Source organism: Mesoplodon bidens, assembly GCF_964165515.1.
Source record: "Mesoplodon bidens genome assembly, chromosome: 15".
Classification (NCBI taxonomy): domain Eukaryota; kingdom Metazoa; phylum Chordata; class Mammalia; order Artiodactyla; family Ziphiidae; genus Mesoplodon; species Mesoplodon bidens.
In genome coordinates this window covers 78,730,951-78,750,938 of record NC_138171.1, presented here as the reverse complement: position 1 = coordinate 78,750,938, position 19,988 = coordinate 78,730,951, and positions in this window count along the sequence as shown.

The window sequence follows — 19,988 nt, the reverse complement described above, 5'->3', positions numbered from 1 at the left end:
CCAATAACCCAAGAGCTCAAAAATGTCTTTTTGGCTTGGAAACTAGGAAACTAGGTCTCTTGGCATAATTGGAATATTGAGTATGTTTGTCATATTGCAGAGGGTAGAAAGTCTAAGGGGAAGTGAGGAAAGGAAGAAACTGCTCTGAAAACAAATAACTGTGAAAAGAAAGCAGAATAAAGCAACGAATGGAGGTTTCTCTACAAGGAGAAAGTTGAGTATGTGCATACACTTAGAGGAAGGAGATTTTGGAGAATAAATAGTTGAAAATTTAGAAGATAAAATGAGTGATCAATGGAGTGATTAAGGCTTTTGAAAAGTGCAAATTAAAGAATTAAATTTGGGAAGGTGGATAGAAAGATGTTGATGATAGATTGAGATGATTGCCATGGGAGAGGAACAGGTGAAATGGTTCTAACTAATCTCTTGGTTTTATTTGTGGGGCATGGAGAATAGTCCTCTGAGAGATTCAGAAGTGTGGTAGGTCTTCTTTCATTCATCAAATGTTTATTGATTTTCAAAAAAATGCCGGGTCATATGCTAGGTGCTGGGGTTGGGGGCATTGCACAATATCTTGCACATATAAATAATGATATTTCTTGCTCTGGAGGAGAAGACCTTTTAGAAGAAGAGGCAGACTTTATAGGGAAACTTGTGAAAGTTTGGAGTAGATGAAGGATGTGTAGTAGGGTCATTACATGTCAATGAGCTGAGTGGCATGAAGGATCATGGCAGGACTTTCCAGTGGTGTCCCATAGCATGTTGGCAGGCAGGAAGAGAAGTTTGGAGGGATAGAGCTTTAGAATTTTGCAAGACAGGTTGATGGAACTAAAGATAAGATAAGGAAGATAGCTGAAGTAATATATAATGGTGTCACAGGAAGGCAGGCAGAAAGTAGGGAAATGTCTAGGGCATTTGTCCAGGGCAAATGTGTATGGCAGAATAATGAGGTCACAGGACTGATACAGAGAGGTTCAGGGAGTATAAGCCTTAATTTTGTGGTTAGGGAATAGTATTTTAGAGGCGGCTTAACTTCAGCTTCTTGGTATTGTCATGGGAGGGTATGGTTGAAGCTCTGTGGAGGTGAAGATCATTGGAGTGAAAGAGATTACAGAAATGAAAAGTTCAGACGTCAGTGTCACCTGTGATGCTGGCAAGAGTTGGAGCAGGGGGTAAGGTCCTCAAGAATGAATGAATGAGTCAATCAACCAATCACATCTGTCTCATTGGACTCCAAGAATACTAATTTTAAAGCTATATCAGGCATGCATATCTAAGACCCTGTAGTCATTATGAAATACTTTTCTGATTTACCAAACATTAGGCCAGAAATAAGCAGCAATTTTCCACAAAGCAAAACAAGTCTATGGATATTCAAGGGCATACCTTCCTTCTTCCTGTACTGTCTGAGTTTATGAACACTGTCAAAAGGTTTGAATTCCTTCCTCCATTGCCTGAACGTGATGGACATGGGTTTGCTGAGAGGTGCGAGAAAACCACTTCAAGCCCTAGGGCTTTGATAGCATCCCTGTCTCTCCGGTCACAGACAGATGATCAGTACTGCTCTATGCAAAAGAGAGGTTCACGGAATTCTTGTTGAAAATAAATGACTTGAGCCATTTGTCAAAATAAGGCAAGAAGGTTTCTCCCATCTGAGATAGATGTCTGGTTTATTCATCAGTATAATTTAAGAGAAGTCATTCCCTCAGGAAATACCAGATGCTTTGCATATTACAGTTGACCCTTGAACAACAGAGGTTTGAACTGCACAGGTCTTTTTATACATAGATATTTTTCAATAGTCAATACTACAGTACTGCAACAGTCCATGGGTGGTTGGATCTGTAGATGAGGAAGAACAGTGGATACGGAGGGCTGACTATAAATTACATAAGGATTGACCCCCATGGTTGTTCAAGAGCCAACTGTATTTGACTATTCCCAACAGTTCAGAGAGGCAAATTTACATAATAAGGGGCAGGGAACACCAAATACACACCATATGGAATGAGATGAATAGTGATCTATCTATTGTTGCTTCATGATACTGATTCTTGTTTATATCTCTCAGAAACTGCTTCCAGGTCATCCATGTCATGCTTTCCCACTCAGTCTGAAGGACCCTCATCAAGTGATAATAACAGATAACAAATTCTTGGATAAGTTCACCCAAATTCTACAACCTGACCGAGGATGTGTGGAACTTGAGCCAGGTGATTTTGTTACATTATTTTGACCTTTCCAACAGCCCTAAGAAATGGTTATTACTATCTCAGTTTTTATGAATTAATAAATTGAGTCAAAAGCAACACGAAAGTTAGCAACAAACAAACAAATCACAATTCCATCCCCTGTTTTATCTCATATAAACAATTGGCTCCAAAAAACAAATTTAACGGACGTAGGATGGGTCTCAGTACACCACCATGACACGGGTTGGCAACAGTTAATGCTTGTCAACATGATAGGAAGAAATGATGACTTGGAATCTGTAGGAATCAAAGACTATAAGAATTTAACATGTGTAAGGAAATTCCAGCAGGAGGCTGCCATGAATGGCTCTCTCGCCACCAGCCATGGAATGAGAAGGGGGCCAGGAAAATTTGCCTTTTCATGACTGCCTTCAGTGTTACAGCAAATTGTAAATAGATTTGGAAAGCGAGTGGATTTATTATTAAGTTTTTCTGCAATATTTTTTCATGGGGGAAAAAAACATAGAATCTAATGTCTCCACAACATACATGGCTCTGCTCCCAGGGCCACCAGCTTAGCAAAACCTTCCCTGCTTCTCTCAGAAGCTGAGATTGATTTCTCTCCTCAGGGTACAGTGCAGCAAAAATATTTTTAGGCTGAAAAATTCTTTCAATTCTAAAGCCAAGGGCTGAATAAATAGATGGGAGCTCTTTGATATGCAGCTTGATATGAGAAGGAATAAGAGTTGGGAAGACATCTCTCTGGTCAGAGAGGAGTGGCGGTGAAGATTGAGTTTCTTTAGGGAAAAAAATTCCAGTGAAAAATAGTTCCATTTCCTAACGATCAAATATAAAGAGAATCACCAATAGTAAACTGCTGGGCTTACCTTGTTTTTTTTTTTGTTCTTGCCACGTACAGATAGAGACAGAGGGAATATTTTGAAAGGTTGGCCTAGCACCTGAGGTCTAGAGCCCTCAACGTCGGACACAATTCCCAAACTCTACATTCTCTTTTTTCCACCCAGAAAGAACATATTATTCTTGAAATCTGATATGTTTTCCATTTTATGAAAAATAATACTGAAAACCCACTGTATGTCATGGTTTAATCAGAGAGGCAGAACTACTAGGATTATATATATCCATAAAAATGGGGATATGTGGGCTTCCCTGGTGGTGCAGTGGTTGGGAGTCCGCCTATCGATGCAGGGGACACGGGTTCGTGCCCCGGTCTGGGAGGGTCCCGCGTGCTGTGGAGCGGCTGGGTCCGTGGGCCATGGCTGCTGAGCCTGCGTGCCTGGAGCCTGTGCTCCACGACGGGAGAGACCACAGCAGTGAGAGGACTGCGTACCGCAAAAATAAATAAATAAATGGGGATTTGTTACAGGAATTTGACCTGTAACAACTCATGTGGCAGCTCATTAAACTGTCTCTGTTAAGACTTTGTTTTTGTATCTGATGCTAAACTTCCCAGGGCAGGCAGTTGGGAAAAGAAGATGGAGGTAAAGTGGCGGAGCTGAAGGGCAAGCAGAGCTTACAAGGAAAGACTGGGACCATGGCAGTCTTCTTGCCTCCCATCTTGGTGGTGTGGGTGTCCTGCAAAAGCTGGAGCTTTGTCATGAGCTAAACACACATCTGGCCCAAGAGTTGGAGATATTGCAGGAAAATCCAGGAGAAGGTGGACCAGTTGCAAGCTCAACTGCTACCCCACAGCCATAAGGTGAACTGGTACATTAATGACAAGGTGTGAATCACAAAAGCATCTTTTCCAACCTTCCAAGAACAATAGCATCCAGCTGATGCATCACCTCTGACCTCCAAATCTTATATGAAACTATCTCTGATGGCCCATCTAATTAGGAACATAGAGGAAGGGAGTACTGGGTGGTGTAGTTCAGCCTAGCCAAGTGGTTACATTACAAAGCCATCACACCATCTTCATGAAAGCACACTGACCCTTGCCGCAGTGTAGACTATAAAACTAGGAGCTGAGCTATAGAATGAGAGGGAGTGATTCCATAACCTAAGGCAAGTGGCATGGCCAAATCCAAGGAGAGACCCACAGTTTCATCAGGCAACCGACTCTACACAACTGTTCTCAAGATTCATCATGCCTCTTCCCACAAATGCTTCCTCAATTTTCTCTCCAAAACCAAGAGATAAAAATACACACCTTTAGCCATTGTCAGACATGCACAGAATAAGCCAATATAAAGAATAGGGAAGGAGACAAAACATATCCAAGTTCTCTGAGACATGGCAGCAGTTCATTTTTCTTTAGCGACATTTATAGACATCACTCATTTTTCTTCTAGAGGTTTATAATTAGACCAAGTTCTAGTTTCCTCTTCTGGTAAAATATTTATATCAGGTGATTTGAAGGCTTTTATAACACTGCCCATTAATAACCCAAACTCTGTCAGGCAGTATAATCCATTGGGAAGTGAATACACATTTGATATATGTATAATATAGGATGCAACCTGAGGTGTTTGTGTCATGAAAATACCAAAGACACATCAGGAAGCAAGACTCCTGTAGTCTGGTTAACCAGGATGAGTATATGCATGCAACACAACCCCAGTTGTGATGAAACATTTCAGGTATTTAAAAATATCTCCTAAAATGACTTTGTAAGTACTGTGTGTGTGTGTGTGTGTGTTAGTGCCAATTAATGTATGAATGAATGAAAGGAATTCCTCAGGGTGGGGGGTAATAACCTTGAACCTGGTTTGAAAGTGACAAAGGACTGGAAAAGGAACCAGGTGGGACATTATAGTAGAAGTAAAGGCAAGAGAAGGAGAATCTTACTGGGGAAGAAATAAGAATCTGGGCTGAAGAGAAGGAGTAACAAGTGAGTAAATGGTACCTCCTACAAGGAGGCTAAGAAATCTGGGTGGTGTATAGCAGACAAAAAGGAGACATTTGTGGGGTTAGGGATAACTTGCTGAAAATGTCAAATGAATACAGCAGCTGATGATAGAAAGGAAGTTCCAGAAAACTAGAAGCTGAAGAGCTAGTGCTAAAATCCAGTTAATGAGGAAAATAGGGGCTCTATTTAAGGATGTGACATTAAAACAGTAAAGTAAGTATCCATGAGTCACTAAGCAGAAAAAACTTGCCATCAAACAATCAGTAAATAACACTGATCTCCTCCAGTGCTCTCAACTCAGGACCAGGTGCTGGGGGACGCACTTCTGAAAACATAGCCTCTCTCTATTTGACGGAGGTCAGGGCTAACAGACCTCCAGTTAAGAGAAAGACCCTCTTTTCTCCAAAGAAATGGACTGTGTTAGAGAAACAAGGAGAACTTCCAAGGGAAAGAGTGGCTGTTCTCCATGTTAAAGATTGGATTTGATTGGAGCATGACAGATTTTAGTTTCCAAAGATGCTCACACCTACGCCCATATCTATGTCCACTCTTATGTCTCCCACGTCACATGCTCTCCTTACAATGAGACACTGACACTCTTCCATGGAGAGGTGGGGTCCATGCTCCCCCTCCAGGTCTGTGACTATGACAGAATTGCTGCTATGTGACTTCAGAAGCAAGATCACAAAAGGCAAAATAGTTTCTAACTTGCTCTTTCTTTCAGGACACACACCTTGGAATCCCCACATTGTTATATAAAATATCCACCTGTCTGAAGCCACCATACTAAAGGGACCATTTGGGGAGATCACAAATTTGCAAAGAGATGCCCAAGGAGCTCCAACTGTTCCAGCCCTCAATTGTTTGCATCTTCTCAGGCCACACGCCAGACGTGTAAGTGATTGAGCCTGGATGATTCCATCCCCAGTCTTGGGCTGCTCTAGCTGATGCTCCGTGGGGCCAGCCTTTGAGTCTTCCAGCTCAGGACCCAGACCTGAGCAAAGATGAGCTGTTCTCACAGTGCTTTGCCCAAATTCCTGACCCAGAGGATTCATGAAAATGTTAAAATCTTGTTTTACAACACTAAGTGTTTGGGACAATTTGTTATACAAACTTTAAGGACTTTGGGGCTATAGGGAGAACATAGGTTGATAGAGAAGATGAAAATATATGCCCAACACAAGTTGGAGTGATGCAGAATAGTTTTACACAAATAGTAGTAGCTTTCGTAGTAGTAGCATTGCTCGTGATGGTAGAAGTTGTAGAATTAGTCAGTAGCTAATGTATCTAATCTAAGTGTCACAGACATGTTCTTTCACCTACTCCCTAAAAAATGAGAATGAGGATAATACTTTCATTAACTTCATTTTACAGAGGGGAAAACTGAAGTGCAAAGAGATGAAAGAACTTGTCCAAGGTACCTGTAAGTGGTGGAGACCAGTTCCAGGTAATCTAGCTTCAGAATCTGCACACTTACCACTTGAGTACCTGGGTAAAGGTTTGGAGGTAACAGGAATCTTAACACTACCAATAAATAAAATAACAATTTTAAAACTAATCATAATTAGCATTTATTTAGCACTTCCTCAAGCTCTCTGCCAGGTATCATACTAAGATATTTAAATGAATTGTCTGAATAAGTGATGCAGGTTGGATAGCTGGCTAGGAGTAGAAATGAGCCCAGTGGCCTGAAATAAACTCTTTATTGGGAACAAAAGAGACAGGCTAGAGAAATTACTTCTCCTTAGTCATGAACTTTGGAATCTACTTAAAATGATGCAGAAGAGAAATGTAAGGTCATCAAAAGCTCCATAATCAGAGATGCAGTTGGGACTACAACAGGATTAGCAGTATAGACTGTGAAATAAATCCAAGTGCTCCGAATCACAGAGAATCTCTGTGGCACGTGAGCATTCATCACTCATGAATGTCCTTGTATTTTAAGCGGACATTCTCAATAACTTTGAATCTCACTGGAAGAGAATCCAATAAAGACCCAGCCTGCAGGCTTACTTTAAAAAACGTATTATTAATATCCAGTGATGCAACACTCATTGTGAGTCTCTCATAATAATTCTCAGGGCTAGAATAAAATTAAGTTCTTTCTCTCATTTAGTACAGGAACTCTCAAAAATGAAAACAAATGTAAATGTGTGGCTTGCCCACATTCTCTTCCTGCTATCAGATGCTTATTGGACAAATCAAAGCCTTCCCATGAATAAGCGCGTACTGCAAGATGAAATCTGGGAAGAAGGAGTAAGGGATGTTCTCCCTACAGTATATGCAGTTTTTCATAAAACGTTACCATAACGGTGATTTCATCATCACCTGTGTTTCATCTATGCAGTGCCATTTGGATTTGGATTAGACTGTGATCTCCTAGAAGGCAAGTGCTGTCCCGCTGAATATATTCTCTTTAGTCCTCAACCAAGGACTTTACATGGGAAAAGGCTTGATATTGGGGGGAATAGTGATGGTGGTAGACACAGTAGCACTTTTACCCAGAGCCATGCCCTCCTTCATCCTTGCAACATAATGCAGACTCTTTCTAAATCAACTATGTGCCCAAGCCTAGGAAACAGATCTTGATACAGGAGCCAATTCTAATTACCCTCTACCTCTTTATTCCTCTCTGCTCTAACTAGTAATGTAAAAGGGCATCCAGGAAAGATTTACCCCCAGATAAAAAGACAACCCCTTTCTCCCAACACAGTTCTTCCTTCCTTCCTTCTTGGCATGCTATGGCAAAGAAATGCTAGAGTGGCCACCTTGCAACCATCCAGGGAGAGGATAAAAAGTGATGGTGATGGGTTGGAGGACCATTGTAAGTTAGAAAGAACCTGGGTCCTGGATGGCATCACCAAGCCACTGACTCTGCCCTGGACCATCCAGCTCCAGACATCTTGTTTTCCACTTCCTGACACCTTGTTTTAAGTCACTCTTGGTCAAGTTTAACATTGCTTGTGATCAACCACATCCTGAAGAATACAATGCTGTCCTAAGTATACAAATAAAGATTTTCAGTGAAACCAATATTCATGAAACATGAATAAGAATTGAATCTCAAAGTATACAGCCCCTATAGGTTTTCATGAAATATCAAGAACTCAGAACATACACTAGTCCTTCTTATAGCATCACCTTCACTCCTGGGGCAATTTCCTTGTACTGGGAAACTTGAACTAGTACGCAGATTTTCCCTAGGATACAGTGAATAGAGCACATCACTCCTAGCCTATTTTGTGGGGTGTTGTTATGTTGCCAGAAGATGGAAAATGAGTCAGGGGAAAGAGATGTTGCCAAGGAATCTCAAAATCATCATGAACATATAAGGAAAAAGAGCACTATACCACAGTGGTTAAATAGTTGAGATGGTAGGAAAGAAAACAAATTTAATTCCAGCTGTGTCACGTACTGTCTTCTTTATGCAAATTTCTTTACTTCCGTAAGCTTCAATTTTCTCCTCTGTAAAGTGAAAATAATAGTAATGATTACATAATTTGGTTATTCTGAGGATTAAATGAAGTAATGTTCTTACTACAGTGACTGGCCTATGACACATATTCAATATGGCAGCCGTGGCTTTACAAAATCAAAATGTATTTCCCAACAAAGAGGTGTCTCTGCCTGAATTAGTCTTTTATCCTTTCACTTCCAGGCAAAGGTGGACTCCTCTCATTCTCTTTTTTTAAAGCCCCTGAAATTTGACTTTGGCACTTTCACTTTCCTCTCGGTGTTTATGATGAATGGTTGGCTTGACCTGATGTCATCTTTGAAAAGAATATTAGGGAGTGTAGAGAGTTTCCTAATATTCCTTGCCATAGTCTTTGCCTCCTTTGGGATACAGACCTGATAGCACCGACTCTTACATCTCTCACTGGGGCTTCCCTAGAAACCAAGGAAATGATAAAAGAAGGCAGTTCCAAGGTAACATTGATTTGTTTTAGGCTCACTGCCCGGTGGTCCATAACTCCCCTGCCTAACTTTGTTTACATCAGTATTTGTAAACAGGAAGCTAAAGGATCTAATTGCCCCTGCAGATATTGTGTGTGTATTTCAGAACTGTGTTTTGTTTAAAACTTTTAGCTTTGTACACTGAATGCTTTTGTGAAGCATTGGCTTTCTGATCTGTTCTGTTCAAAGGGTGGTCCATGGACCAGTAGCATTAGAACCATCTAAAACTTGCCAGAAGGCAGGTTCCTGGCACGCCCCTCACCTACTGAAGCAGAATCTCTAAGGGCTCAGTACCTGGGCTGTCAGGGGCTCCACATGATTCTGATTCACCCTTAAATTTGAGAACCCCTGCTCTCTTTCACTCCAATATCTCACTTTCTACTCTTCATACTATATTTCTCTCCTTCACATCACCCATAGGCAATTGACTAGGAAGATCCCTGGTTTAATCTATGAAGCTATAATGATTTTTTTTTTATAGCTTTTTTTTTTGGCTGTATGTGGGCCTCTCACTGTTGTGGCCTCTCCCCTTGTGGAGCACAGGCTCCGGACGCGCAGGCTCAGCGGCCATGGCTCACGGGCCCAGCCGCTCCACAGCATGTGGGATCTTCCCGAACCGGGGCACGAACCCGTGTGCCCTGCATCGGCAGGCGGACTCTCAACCACTGCGCCACCAGGGAAGCCCTATAATGATTTTTATTTGTACATTTTCTCTGTACCATTCACAAACTTGCCATGTACCTACAGTACATAAATAATTCCTTAGTACACAGCCAGGCACAAAAATAGACCCCAATCCAGCTAGGAGTCATAGACCAAGTCATAATTCCAGGAAGAAAGAAAGGCCTGTTTGAACTTTCTTGGGAAGAGAAACTGCCATAAGTTAGAAGAGAAAATCTATTATGTTAAATTAATTGGAACTACAAATATGGAAAGAAGAGCAATGTACGGGATTTGAGAGTGGACAGAATTTTCTCTAACCTGACTAAGCAGATAATTTTATCTAAAAGTGGGTAAATTGTAGGGTACATTATGCTCTGAACCTTTAACACATGTTTATTTCAAGAATCTGAGTCTTGCCTCTCCCACCCCCTCACACAGATGGAAGACACGTTTTTCTCCCCTCCACCACACCAACATTCTCTGAAAACACCATGTCACCGTTAGAAGCTCCCAATTTTCAAAATAATATTCCATAGGCCATCAGGAGCTACCATTGTGCTTTAAAGACACCTCTAATTAATAAATGGCTGTTTCAAAAAAGTCTCAAATAGCTAAATAGATACAGGGAAGATCCAGTGTTTGCCACACAAGCAATCAAATAAATTGATGAACAGGAAGAAAATGACTATGGAATGAAAACTGTTCTATTATTAACCAGCAATCTGCATATTTTCCCCCAATTAATGCTTACAATGGGATGTGAGTCAGTTGAAACCTAATTACTGGCATCTCACTTTGTTGATTAGCCCAGCAACAGTCACTGTTCCTGCTTCATTTGCATGGACCCTGCAAAAACCACCCAGCAGGATGTCAGTCACTGCTTTGCTACCAGAAGTCTGGGCTGTAGCTGGAACTTTCTGGGAAAATGTACACCACTTTCCTGTCACTCTGCTGAGTAAATATTCTGTCATTCACAGCTCTAACTCACTGAAGAGGAAGACATGTCTCTTGTAAAGATTTTTCTGGGAATTATTCCTATACATGGTTTAGTGAAATACTTTGGGAGTAGTTTCCAGAACGTGAATAAGAGTAAGTCCCTGGTGGTGCAGTCATTAAGAATTCACCTGCCAGTGCAGGGGACACAGGTTCAATCCCTGGTCCAGGAAGATCCCACATGCTGCGGAGCAACTAAGCCCGTGCACCACAACTACTGAGCCTGTGCTCTAGAGCCTGCGAGACACAGCTACTGAGGCCACGCACCACAACTACTGAAGCCCACATGCTCTAGAGCCTGCGTGCCACAACTACTGAGCTCACGCACCACAACTACTGAAGCCCGCGCACCTAGAGCCTGTGCTCCACAACAAGAGAAGCTACCGCAATGAGAAAACTGTGCACCACAACCAAGAGTAGCCCCTGCTCACCACAACTAGAGAAAGCCCACACAGCAACGACAGACAAAAATTAAAAAAGAAAAGAGTAAGTGTGGAGGACCTGAGTTCTATAGCTGGTGTCTATCATCTTATTAAACAAACAAACAGCCATATAAATAAGCAAACAAAAACACTTCCCAATGAGCAATGGCACTCCTAATTTCTCCACAACCCTGGGAATAGCTAGCACAGGTAATGTCACGTTCGTGGTCTAGGATAGGGGTTGGCTAGTCCATGATGCAGTGGCGAGAACACCGGCCTTGCCTGCTTGTCTGAACTCCCATTGCACTTAACTTGGGTAAATCCAAGCAGCCTCTCCTGAAATACTGCATCAGGAGTCCTAGCTCCCATATTAATCAGGCTGTTCAATGCTTTTGTATGTCCACTCAGCTCCCCACAGCTTTCCCCAAATTAGCTACTCTAGCCTGCTCCATTTTCCTCCCCACAGGAGAGAGCTCCTCACCCACTTCAATGAAAAAACAGAAAATTGGTGGGGAAGCAAAGGTATCTTACCTTCCTGTATGTGCTCTGATGATGTCCTCAGTTGCACTCTTCTGTTCCTCATTTCTTTCATCTAATCATTCACGCAGGGCTAGAAAGTCTGTCCTTAGTTTCTCTGGAATTTACCCACTGCTGACAACCCCCTGGTTAGAGCCATAGATATGAACAGAGAGCTGGCAGGTGTGGGCAGAGTCAGGTGATGTCCAGGGGATGAGAAGTGTGTCCGTGCATCTGATAAGCAGGGCTGCCCCATCTGAGCTGTGTCTATCTCTCAGGCTGTGAACTTGCCAGCTCCCTCATCCTGTGCACCATGGCCCACCTCTGGCCACCTGCTGGCATTGCTTTTCTGTGCTGGGCTTGCCATGACCTCAGCATCCCCTGGACTTGTGCCTTCTCTGCTTGGAGAACTTGTCTTCAGCTCCTTACATTGTACTCTTCCTTCAGGACTCAGCTCAAATGTCACCCCTCTGAGTGGTCTTCCCTGACCCTATGGGTCATCTTAGGTGTCCCTCTCCTGTGCAACACTGAACCTTGGGCTCACCAATTCCAATAGGCTTGTGAGCCACTTATACTCCATGACAACAGCCCAGTATTTTGTTGTTGTGAATTCTCTTCACCTAAACCCTGATTCAGGGCAGGATCTTTTCTTCTAAATCACTACGATTCCTACCAGTAGGCACAGTGCTGACCACCAGATAGGATTCAGTACATAATAAGCCTGTGCTCCGCAACGGGAGGGGCCACAGCAGTGAGAGGCCCACGTACCGCAAAAAAAAAAAAAAAAAAAAAAAAGAAGCAGGTACATGTGGAGTCACAAATCCCAACTTTGTTGTTCTCTAGCTGTGTGGACTTGAGAAATTCACTTCATCTTTCTGAATTTTAGTGTTTTCATTTCTGCGAGAAATTTCTAAACAGTTTTCCATCCCCATTTCATTGGTTTTCCATCTCTCTCTCAAATGACCTAACAAAAAGACATTTAGCCTGAAACCAGGCATAGAAAACTTTAGTTCAAAACCAGGGCAGTCTCTTTGATAAGATCATTGGTGAGGTTTTCTCAATAAGGTTGTGCAATCAAATTCTTTATCCATCTTGGGCTCGATTCATTCACAAGAAAATGCATAATGGGTTGGAGGAGAGAGTAACTCTTTATCTTCCCAAAGATCATCTTGAAAAAGATCTTGTATTGTATTCTAGTTTAGCCCATTTCATTTTACAGGTAGAAGAACAGAAGTCTCTGGATCTGGATTTTTTGTAGAATCTTGCACAAAATGTACCATTGCCAGCTATAAAGGAAAAAAGCCATGCCCCTTAGTGGTGAGGAAAATACTGCCTTTGTGGTTTGCAACTTCTGAAGCTTATTTTGAAAAGATGACCAGAATAAAAGAATAGGGACCACCAGAAAGGCTGCAGAATGTTTACTCAGTTAAAAAAAAAAATACTGTGTCTATCTGGAAAACAACATAGGTATTTCATCAAAGAAAATGTATTCATTTAGTAAAATGTGGGCCTCTATAAAGAAGTATAGATTTTCTTACCAACTGACCTTAAAAAAGAGTGACTCCAGGGAACAGAATGTAGAATGTAATGATGTCAAGTCATGGGGTCATGCAGTCTTATCATTTTCTGATGAGGGATTTTTTAATATAATCATAATGATGAGTTGCAAGCTTGCCCAGGCAATCCAAGCAATAACCCCAGCTCAGCTCCAGGCCCTTCAGATGTGCATGTGTGGTGAGGCTGTTAGTACTGACATTCCATAGAACCTCAAATATTGCTTCTTTGCTTTAGGATGGATTGATAGCAGACGTTATACACTGGAGGAAATGTTTAATGAACTCGATTCTTATTTTCTATAACTCTCTAATCTTAAAACACTGACGCATTTCACCCAGAGATGTTTGCAGGTAATTCCCCCCCACCATTGGCACACAAAGCAGTGGGGAGTGGGACTTATCTTAAATTGCTGGTAAGAAAGGGAAACAGTGGCCCACTTTTCAGTAACTTTTGTACTTGTCAATCCAAGAACATTCTGGTTAGTGTGCTGGGAGTTGATCCTAAAATAACCAGTGTGCCTCTGAATTGTCAGTTGTTACAATAAAATCCTGTTACACGGTGACAAAGTAACATCTGACTTATGGACGAGTTGCTTTAAAAAGATAGTTTAATGTAGTTTCCAGTATATAAAAGAAAATCAAATTAGGGCATTGAGGTATCAATTTATAGATGACTCCTTGTGGAAAATATAAGAATAAATACAATTAACATATCCCAATAGGGTTTGTAAAGTACTTTAACATAATTTATTCCTTGAACTTCAGTGAATGTCAGCTCTACGCTTTCCATTAATTTATTTAGCAAACAGAAAGAGTGATCCCACAGAAAGAATAGCTTTCATGCTTTTCTTTTCTTCCTGTCCTGAGCTATTCTCAGACCTGAATCAGAAGCTGTCGCTGGGATAAAGGTCTGGGGAGTGTGTGAGGGTGTCCTCTAAGCCAATCTGCTAGCAAGCCGGAGGGACTGTCAGGCAGATTTCCCTGTGATTCTTTCTCCCTGGTGTAATCAGTTTACACAGAAGCAGTTTGTTTGTTCCAATTCTGTTTTGAAATTTCCAGTTACTGGAGGGTCACAGCCTGGACACGATTCCTTCTTGGACAAAGGACAGACAGAAGGAACTGGAATAGCACTAAGGGCAGCATCACCAAAATGCTGAGACGCGGGCCCCCCAGCTGCCTTCTCTGTTGGGTGTCAATCCAAAAGTTGATTTCTCTGGGCTTTCTGGCTCTTTCGTTTCACTCTGTTGATGGACACTGAATTGCTCTCTACTCAGCTCTATTGTTTGTTTGATGACTGAGGTTATTTGCTGTATGTGACACATTCTTGGGAATTAGCCCACCACCTCCTCGTAAACAGCCCTGTAGGAGTGTCCTCTGTTTCTCTGTACAAAGAAGCACTTTCAGAGCTATTGTGAGTTTCGTGGGCCTTGCCCTACTTTTAGAGGTGTCATCGCTCTGTCTCTGAGGTGACCTTCTCCAGGCTGAGGGCATACCCTTAACCGTTCCAGGTGAGCCATCTGTGCACAACTGAAGGCCAACCGAGTGCTTGCCAGACGTCACAGGGAGGATTCCATTTCCTGTCTGATATGATCCAACGTATGGCTAATTTCTGGTTGGGCTGCTCAGAATAAGGAAAACTTTTTTCCCTGGGAGAAGAACAATATCAAATTTAGTAAAAACGAACTGTATTCCACTTTCAAATCCTGGTGTTTACAGCCTGGTGCCACTTCTGGTTTCCAGGATTCTGTTGCCTTGGTCGGGTCTGGGATGGCAGAGTTAGCCACAGGGCTCTGCCTGCTTGTCTCAGGATTTTAACCTTTCCTCCTCTGGGAGCTGCTGCCAGGACGAACCAGGTGTTATGGACTGAGAGAGGGAAGACTGGGCTTTAGTGTTGATGGATCTGACGCCATGTGAACAATGTGAAGTTCCGCGCAAAACATCTAGTAAACTTGTACCTCTTATTCTTTTTTTTTCTTTGTTTTGTTTTTTTGTTTTTTGCGGTACGCGGGCCTCTCACTGTTGCGGCCTCTCCTGTTGCGGAGCACAGGCTCCGGACGCGCAGGCTCAGCGGCCATGGCTCACGGGCCCAGCCGCTCCGTGGCATGTGGGATCTTCCTGGACCGGGGCACGAACCCGTGTCCCCTGCATCGGCAGGCGGACTCTCAACCACTGCGCCACCAGGGAAGCCCTACCTCTTATTCTTTAATCAGGAACTTGAAGACTTTGGGGAGTAGGAACAGGCCACTGTTGCACATAGCAGGGGAAGCAGTGACAGTGGAACGTGTTACCTGAGGAGACCTGGAATAAGGAGCTCAAACTCAAGGTCACAAGTCAGCTGGAGGGGCGTAGGTCGCAGCCAGCAGGAGAATCTTCATGTCAGGACCTTCATAGGAAAGACTGAGAAATAAAACACGAGTTTCTTTTCTTCGACTGCCTCCCTAAATATTTTCCCATCTGAATGATAATTGAGTCTGGGGGTTTTGCTTGTCTAGTTGCTTCCTCATCAAAAGCTTCAAGCTTTACTATTTTTGGAATTTGTACTTGTGAAACCCCTGGGGTAGAAGATCTATGGGATATTTTTCTCTGACTTAACTATGTAGGAACCTGTGAGAAATTCTGATCCTATCTTGCCTCTACCTGGGCTGTAGGAAAACCAAAGCAAAATATAACTGTTGTGTGCTCTTGGTGAAACAGTTGGTCTCACCTCTCGTTTTTCGATTTCCCCAGCAGTGTTGGGGACCAGGGCAGGCAGCCCTAAATGTGCCTCAATGGCATATTGATTTGTGTGTGTGTGTGCGTGTGTGTGTGTTAAATAAGGTTTATTGTTAGCTTTATTGCCTATAGATGCAACTTTACCGTGCCTTTGAAACAGGATATATTTCTTCAAAAAAAAACTGATCAAAATTTTCCATACATATAGTTCTATATGATAGATTACAGTGCTACACTATTGTTACATAATTATAGAAACACTATAGAACCCAAGAGCACAGGGTAAGCCAAAGAAATACAACCCTGAGCCATCTGAACAAAATGATTGGATGAATCCTTTTAGTATAAGTTTAGAAAACATGGAGGAGGGGAAAAAACACATGTACCCTTCAGTCATGAGCAAAGTACATTACATATCTGTTCCTTGATAGACACGGGAGGGGGTAAATGGTGAATTTCAGACACATGCACACTGGCTTATGCTCTCATTTTCTTCTCCTGCTTCCCTGCCATCCCTGAGACATTCACTCCCACCCCTTCCCAAAAGAAAAGATCAAGCACTAAGTCCTAGGGAGCCCCACATTTGCCTTGGTGAAGAACATTGTGACTGCTAAAATAAGAGTGTATTTTACTTTGAATTAAAGTCACTTAAAAAATGGCCAACACAAGGAAGACACTCTGACCCTCCTTTCTAGCTCCCTGAAAGCAGGAAATAAATCTCTCCTGTGAAAGACACACTCCCTGCATCTGGAGATAGAAGGACCTCCTTATCACCAAAGATATGGAATTCAAGGCGGAGAAGCCTATATAAACAAACCTTGTTACTTCTTTAATTTACTACTCAAGCCCAAACTCTGTTTAGATTTTTCACTAATTAAGTACCCCAAACCTAAGTTTCTTTGTCCTGTCAATTTCTTATAAATTTATTGTTCTTTGTCTAAAAGTATAAAAACTGGCTGCTTTGGCCACTTATTAGTTCCCACTTCTATGAGACCCCCGGACACACGATTAAAATTTGTTTCTTTTTCTCCTGTTAATCTGTCTTATGTCAGTTTTTTTATTAGTCCAGCCACAAGAACTCAAAAGTAGGGAGGGGGAAAATCCCCCCTCCCCCCCGAGAGCAGAATCATGGTTTCTTAGTTGTTTTAGTTAAATACACAGTCCCAAAGCTAAGTTATTTTAAATAAATAAATAGATAAATGTTGGAAATTTCCACTAGATAATATATTAAGTATGAAATCCAGTCAGTACAAGATGGTAAGATTGTGGGCTCTGATTCTGGAAATAAGGAAGGATTTTGACTCATGGGGCACTGCTCTGATACTCCACATTGTACCAGGAGCAGGTGAGATTCTCGTGGATAATTCCCAGTGTCTGCGAGATTGGCTCTAAAAATCACCATGAATATGAAAAGCTTTGAGAGTCAGAAACACTGATCATGTGCCAAGGCTCTCCACGGGCAGGAAAAAGTAATCAGTTTGTGAGAATGAAGTCGAAGATACAGAATAAAGCAAGAATCCTTGATCTCGAGTTGAACAGATGCCCTCCATCCTGGGGCTTCTCCAATTAAATCAAGAGTGTTTTTGGCTTTGTCTTTTAGGTAAAGGCAAAACTGGCACTGATACTCTTCTGAATTTCCTTTCAAGGCTGAGAACACACATAGCACAGCTCAGTCTTTGCTACTGGTATCCTGATGGGTCAAAAGGATACTGCAAAATAAGATTCCGGTATATGTCTCTTTGCTTTCTGATATAATTCCTTAAACTAAGACTTTAAATTGGTCACATACCTAATAGTAATACATTACAAAGTCAATGAGTAAGACTGTGTCTGACAGGAAAATCAAGGCACAGAATGCACTTGCCTAACCATTCCTAACATCAGAAATGTTTCAAAGAGCATCCACCCACTGGTCTATATGGTTGGTTTTGCTGAGTCACTAAAGCTGGAGGGAGGACATCTAGCTCTCTTCTTTCCCTGAGTTCTTCCACTCATTGAACCTTGGAGGAATGTTACAGGAAAGGGATACTTGGACATTCTACCCCTTGTAATGGTAGTTCCAGAACTTTCATAGAGCTGAAGAAACTTCTGCTGGAAGAGGCATTGAACATGACAAAGTCCAAATGCCCTGTTACAGATGAGGACAGTAGGATGCAAAGAAAGTACTGGAAAATATTTGTGAGGCACTGAGACTGAAGACCTACAAGATATTTAATTCTGTCCCAAGTGTCCAGATATGTGATATATATTTATATATTTACATAAGTGTATAAATACAAATGGAGATGTGAATGTAAATAAACATACGTAATATTAAGTGCAACTTTTCCTGATAAGCAAAAATTATAGATGATTATCAAAGTGGAGAAGGACAAATAAAAGACAGTACTCCACTGGTGGTTTTGAAAGTACTGGGTTCATGATAGAAAGATATTTCTTCTCATCTTGGTTTGTGTTCTTTAAGCAGATTCTGAATGGAAGTGATTTATTTGGGATATGACTCCAGGAAATCCCAGTAGTGGAGTGAAGGAGTGAGAAGAGAGGAAAACCAGTAAAGAGTGTGTTATGGAGCCAGTTGTTACTGAAAACATTTGAATTTCAGTCTTGCTGGGCATACTAGGAGACAGTGTAGAACATACCTCAGAGTTGTCCCATCTGAGGGATATGGAAGCTGGGGTATTTACACACCAACTCCTAACCCTCATTTCTCAGTGATGTCAATTACTCAGCATGAGGATGAAAGCTCTCAGGTTAGAATCATAGCTGCATGCAGTAGGATGCTATGGGTTTGTACCGGAATGGTGATAGCTAAGGGGTTGTGTCTGAGGCACTGACAGCATTAGCTACAATTCTTCTACCATGGCCAAGAGGAAAAGGGTTATCTCCTGACCTCTAAGGTCAAATTCTGTGGCCCTCCAAAAGAAGAAGACTTGTGAAGTCTTAGGCTCCTATAAGAAAGGAAAGCAGATCTCATCTTGGAATGGATATTTCCCAAGGTATAGAATCTGCAGAGACTTTCTGATTGGAGTAGAGAATGTTGCCACAGTTCATGGAAGCTCTTGACATGGGTTCCCTGGAGTTGGAAGTTGTGTCTGAATGTAGGGTCTGGTGTTTCCTTGCGGTTCAGTTATTTTCTGAAGGCAGAGGTTTCTCTCAAGTGGGCCATACAGCAGGATTGGAAAACATTGTATAAGAGTGTTGCTTTCTGTAACTCTTGGAGAGTGAGGGTGAGGATTTTAATAGTTCCAGTGACTCCAGGTGTAGGATCATGGTTAATAGAGTTTAGGACTTGTGAGGCTCCTGGATGAGTACTGGGATCCCTGACAAGAAAAAAGGTGTTGGCCCATTTATGATAAAAACCCTGCAGAAAGTAGGTATAGAGGGATCTTTCCTCAACATAATAAAGGCCATATATGACAAACCCACAGCCAACATTGTCCTCAATGGTGAAAAACTGAAACCATTTCCACTAAGATCAGGAACAAGACAAGGCTGCCCACTCTCACCACTCTTATTCAACATAGTTTTGGAAGTTTTAGCCACAGCAATCAGAGAAGAAAAGGAAATAAAAGGAATCCAAATTGGAAAAGAAGAAGTAAAGCTGTCACTGTTTGCAGATGACATGATACTATACATAGAGAATCCTAAAGATGCTACCGAAAAACTACTAGAGCTAATCAATGAATTTGGTAAAGTAGCAGGATATAAAATTAATGTACAGAAATCTCTGGCATTCCTATACACTAATGATGAAAAATCTGAAAATGAAATCAAGAAAACACTCCCATTTACCATCGCAACAAAAAGAATAAAATATCTAGGAATAAACCTACCTAAGGAGACAAAAGACCTGTATGCAGAAAACTATAAGACACTGATGAAAGAAATTAAAGATGATACAAATAGATGGAGAGATATACCATGCTCCTGGATTGGAAGAATCAATATTGTGAAAATGACTCTACTACCGAAAGCAATCTACAGATTCAATGCAATCCCTATCAAACTACCAATGGCATTTTTCACAGAACTAGAACAAAAAATTTCAAAATTTGTTTGGAAAAACAAAAGGCCCCGAATAGCTAAAGCAATCTTGAGAACGAAAAAC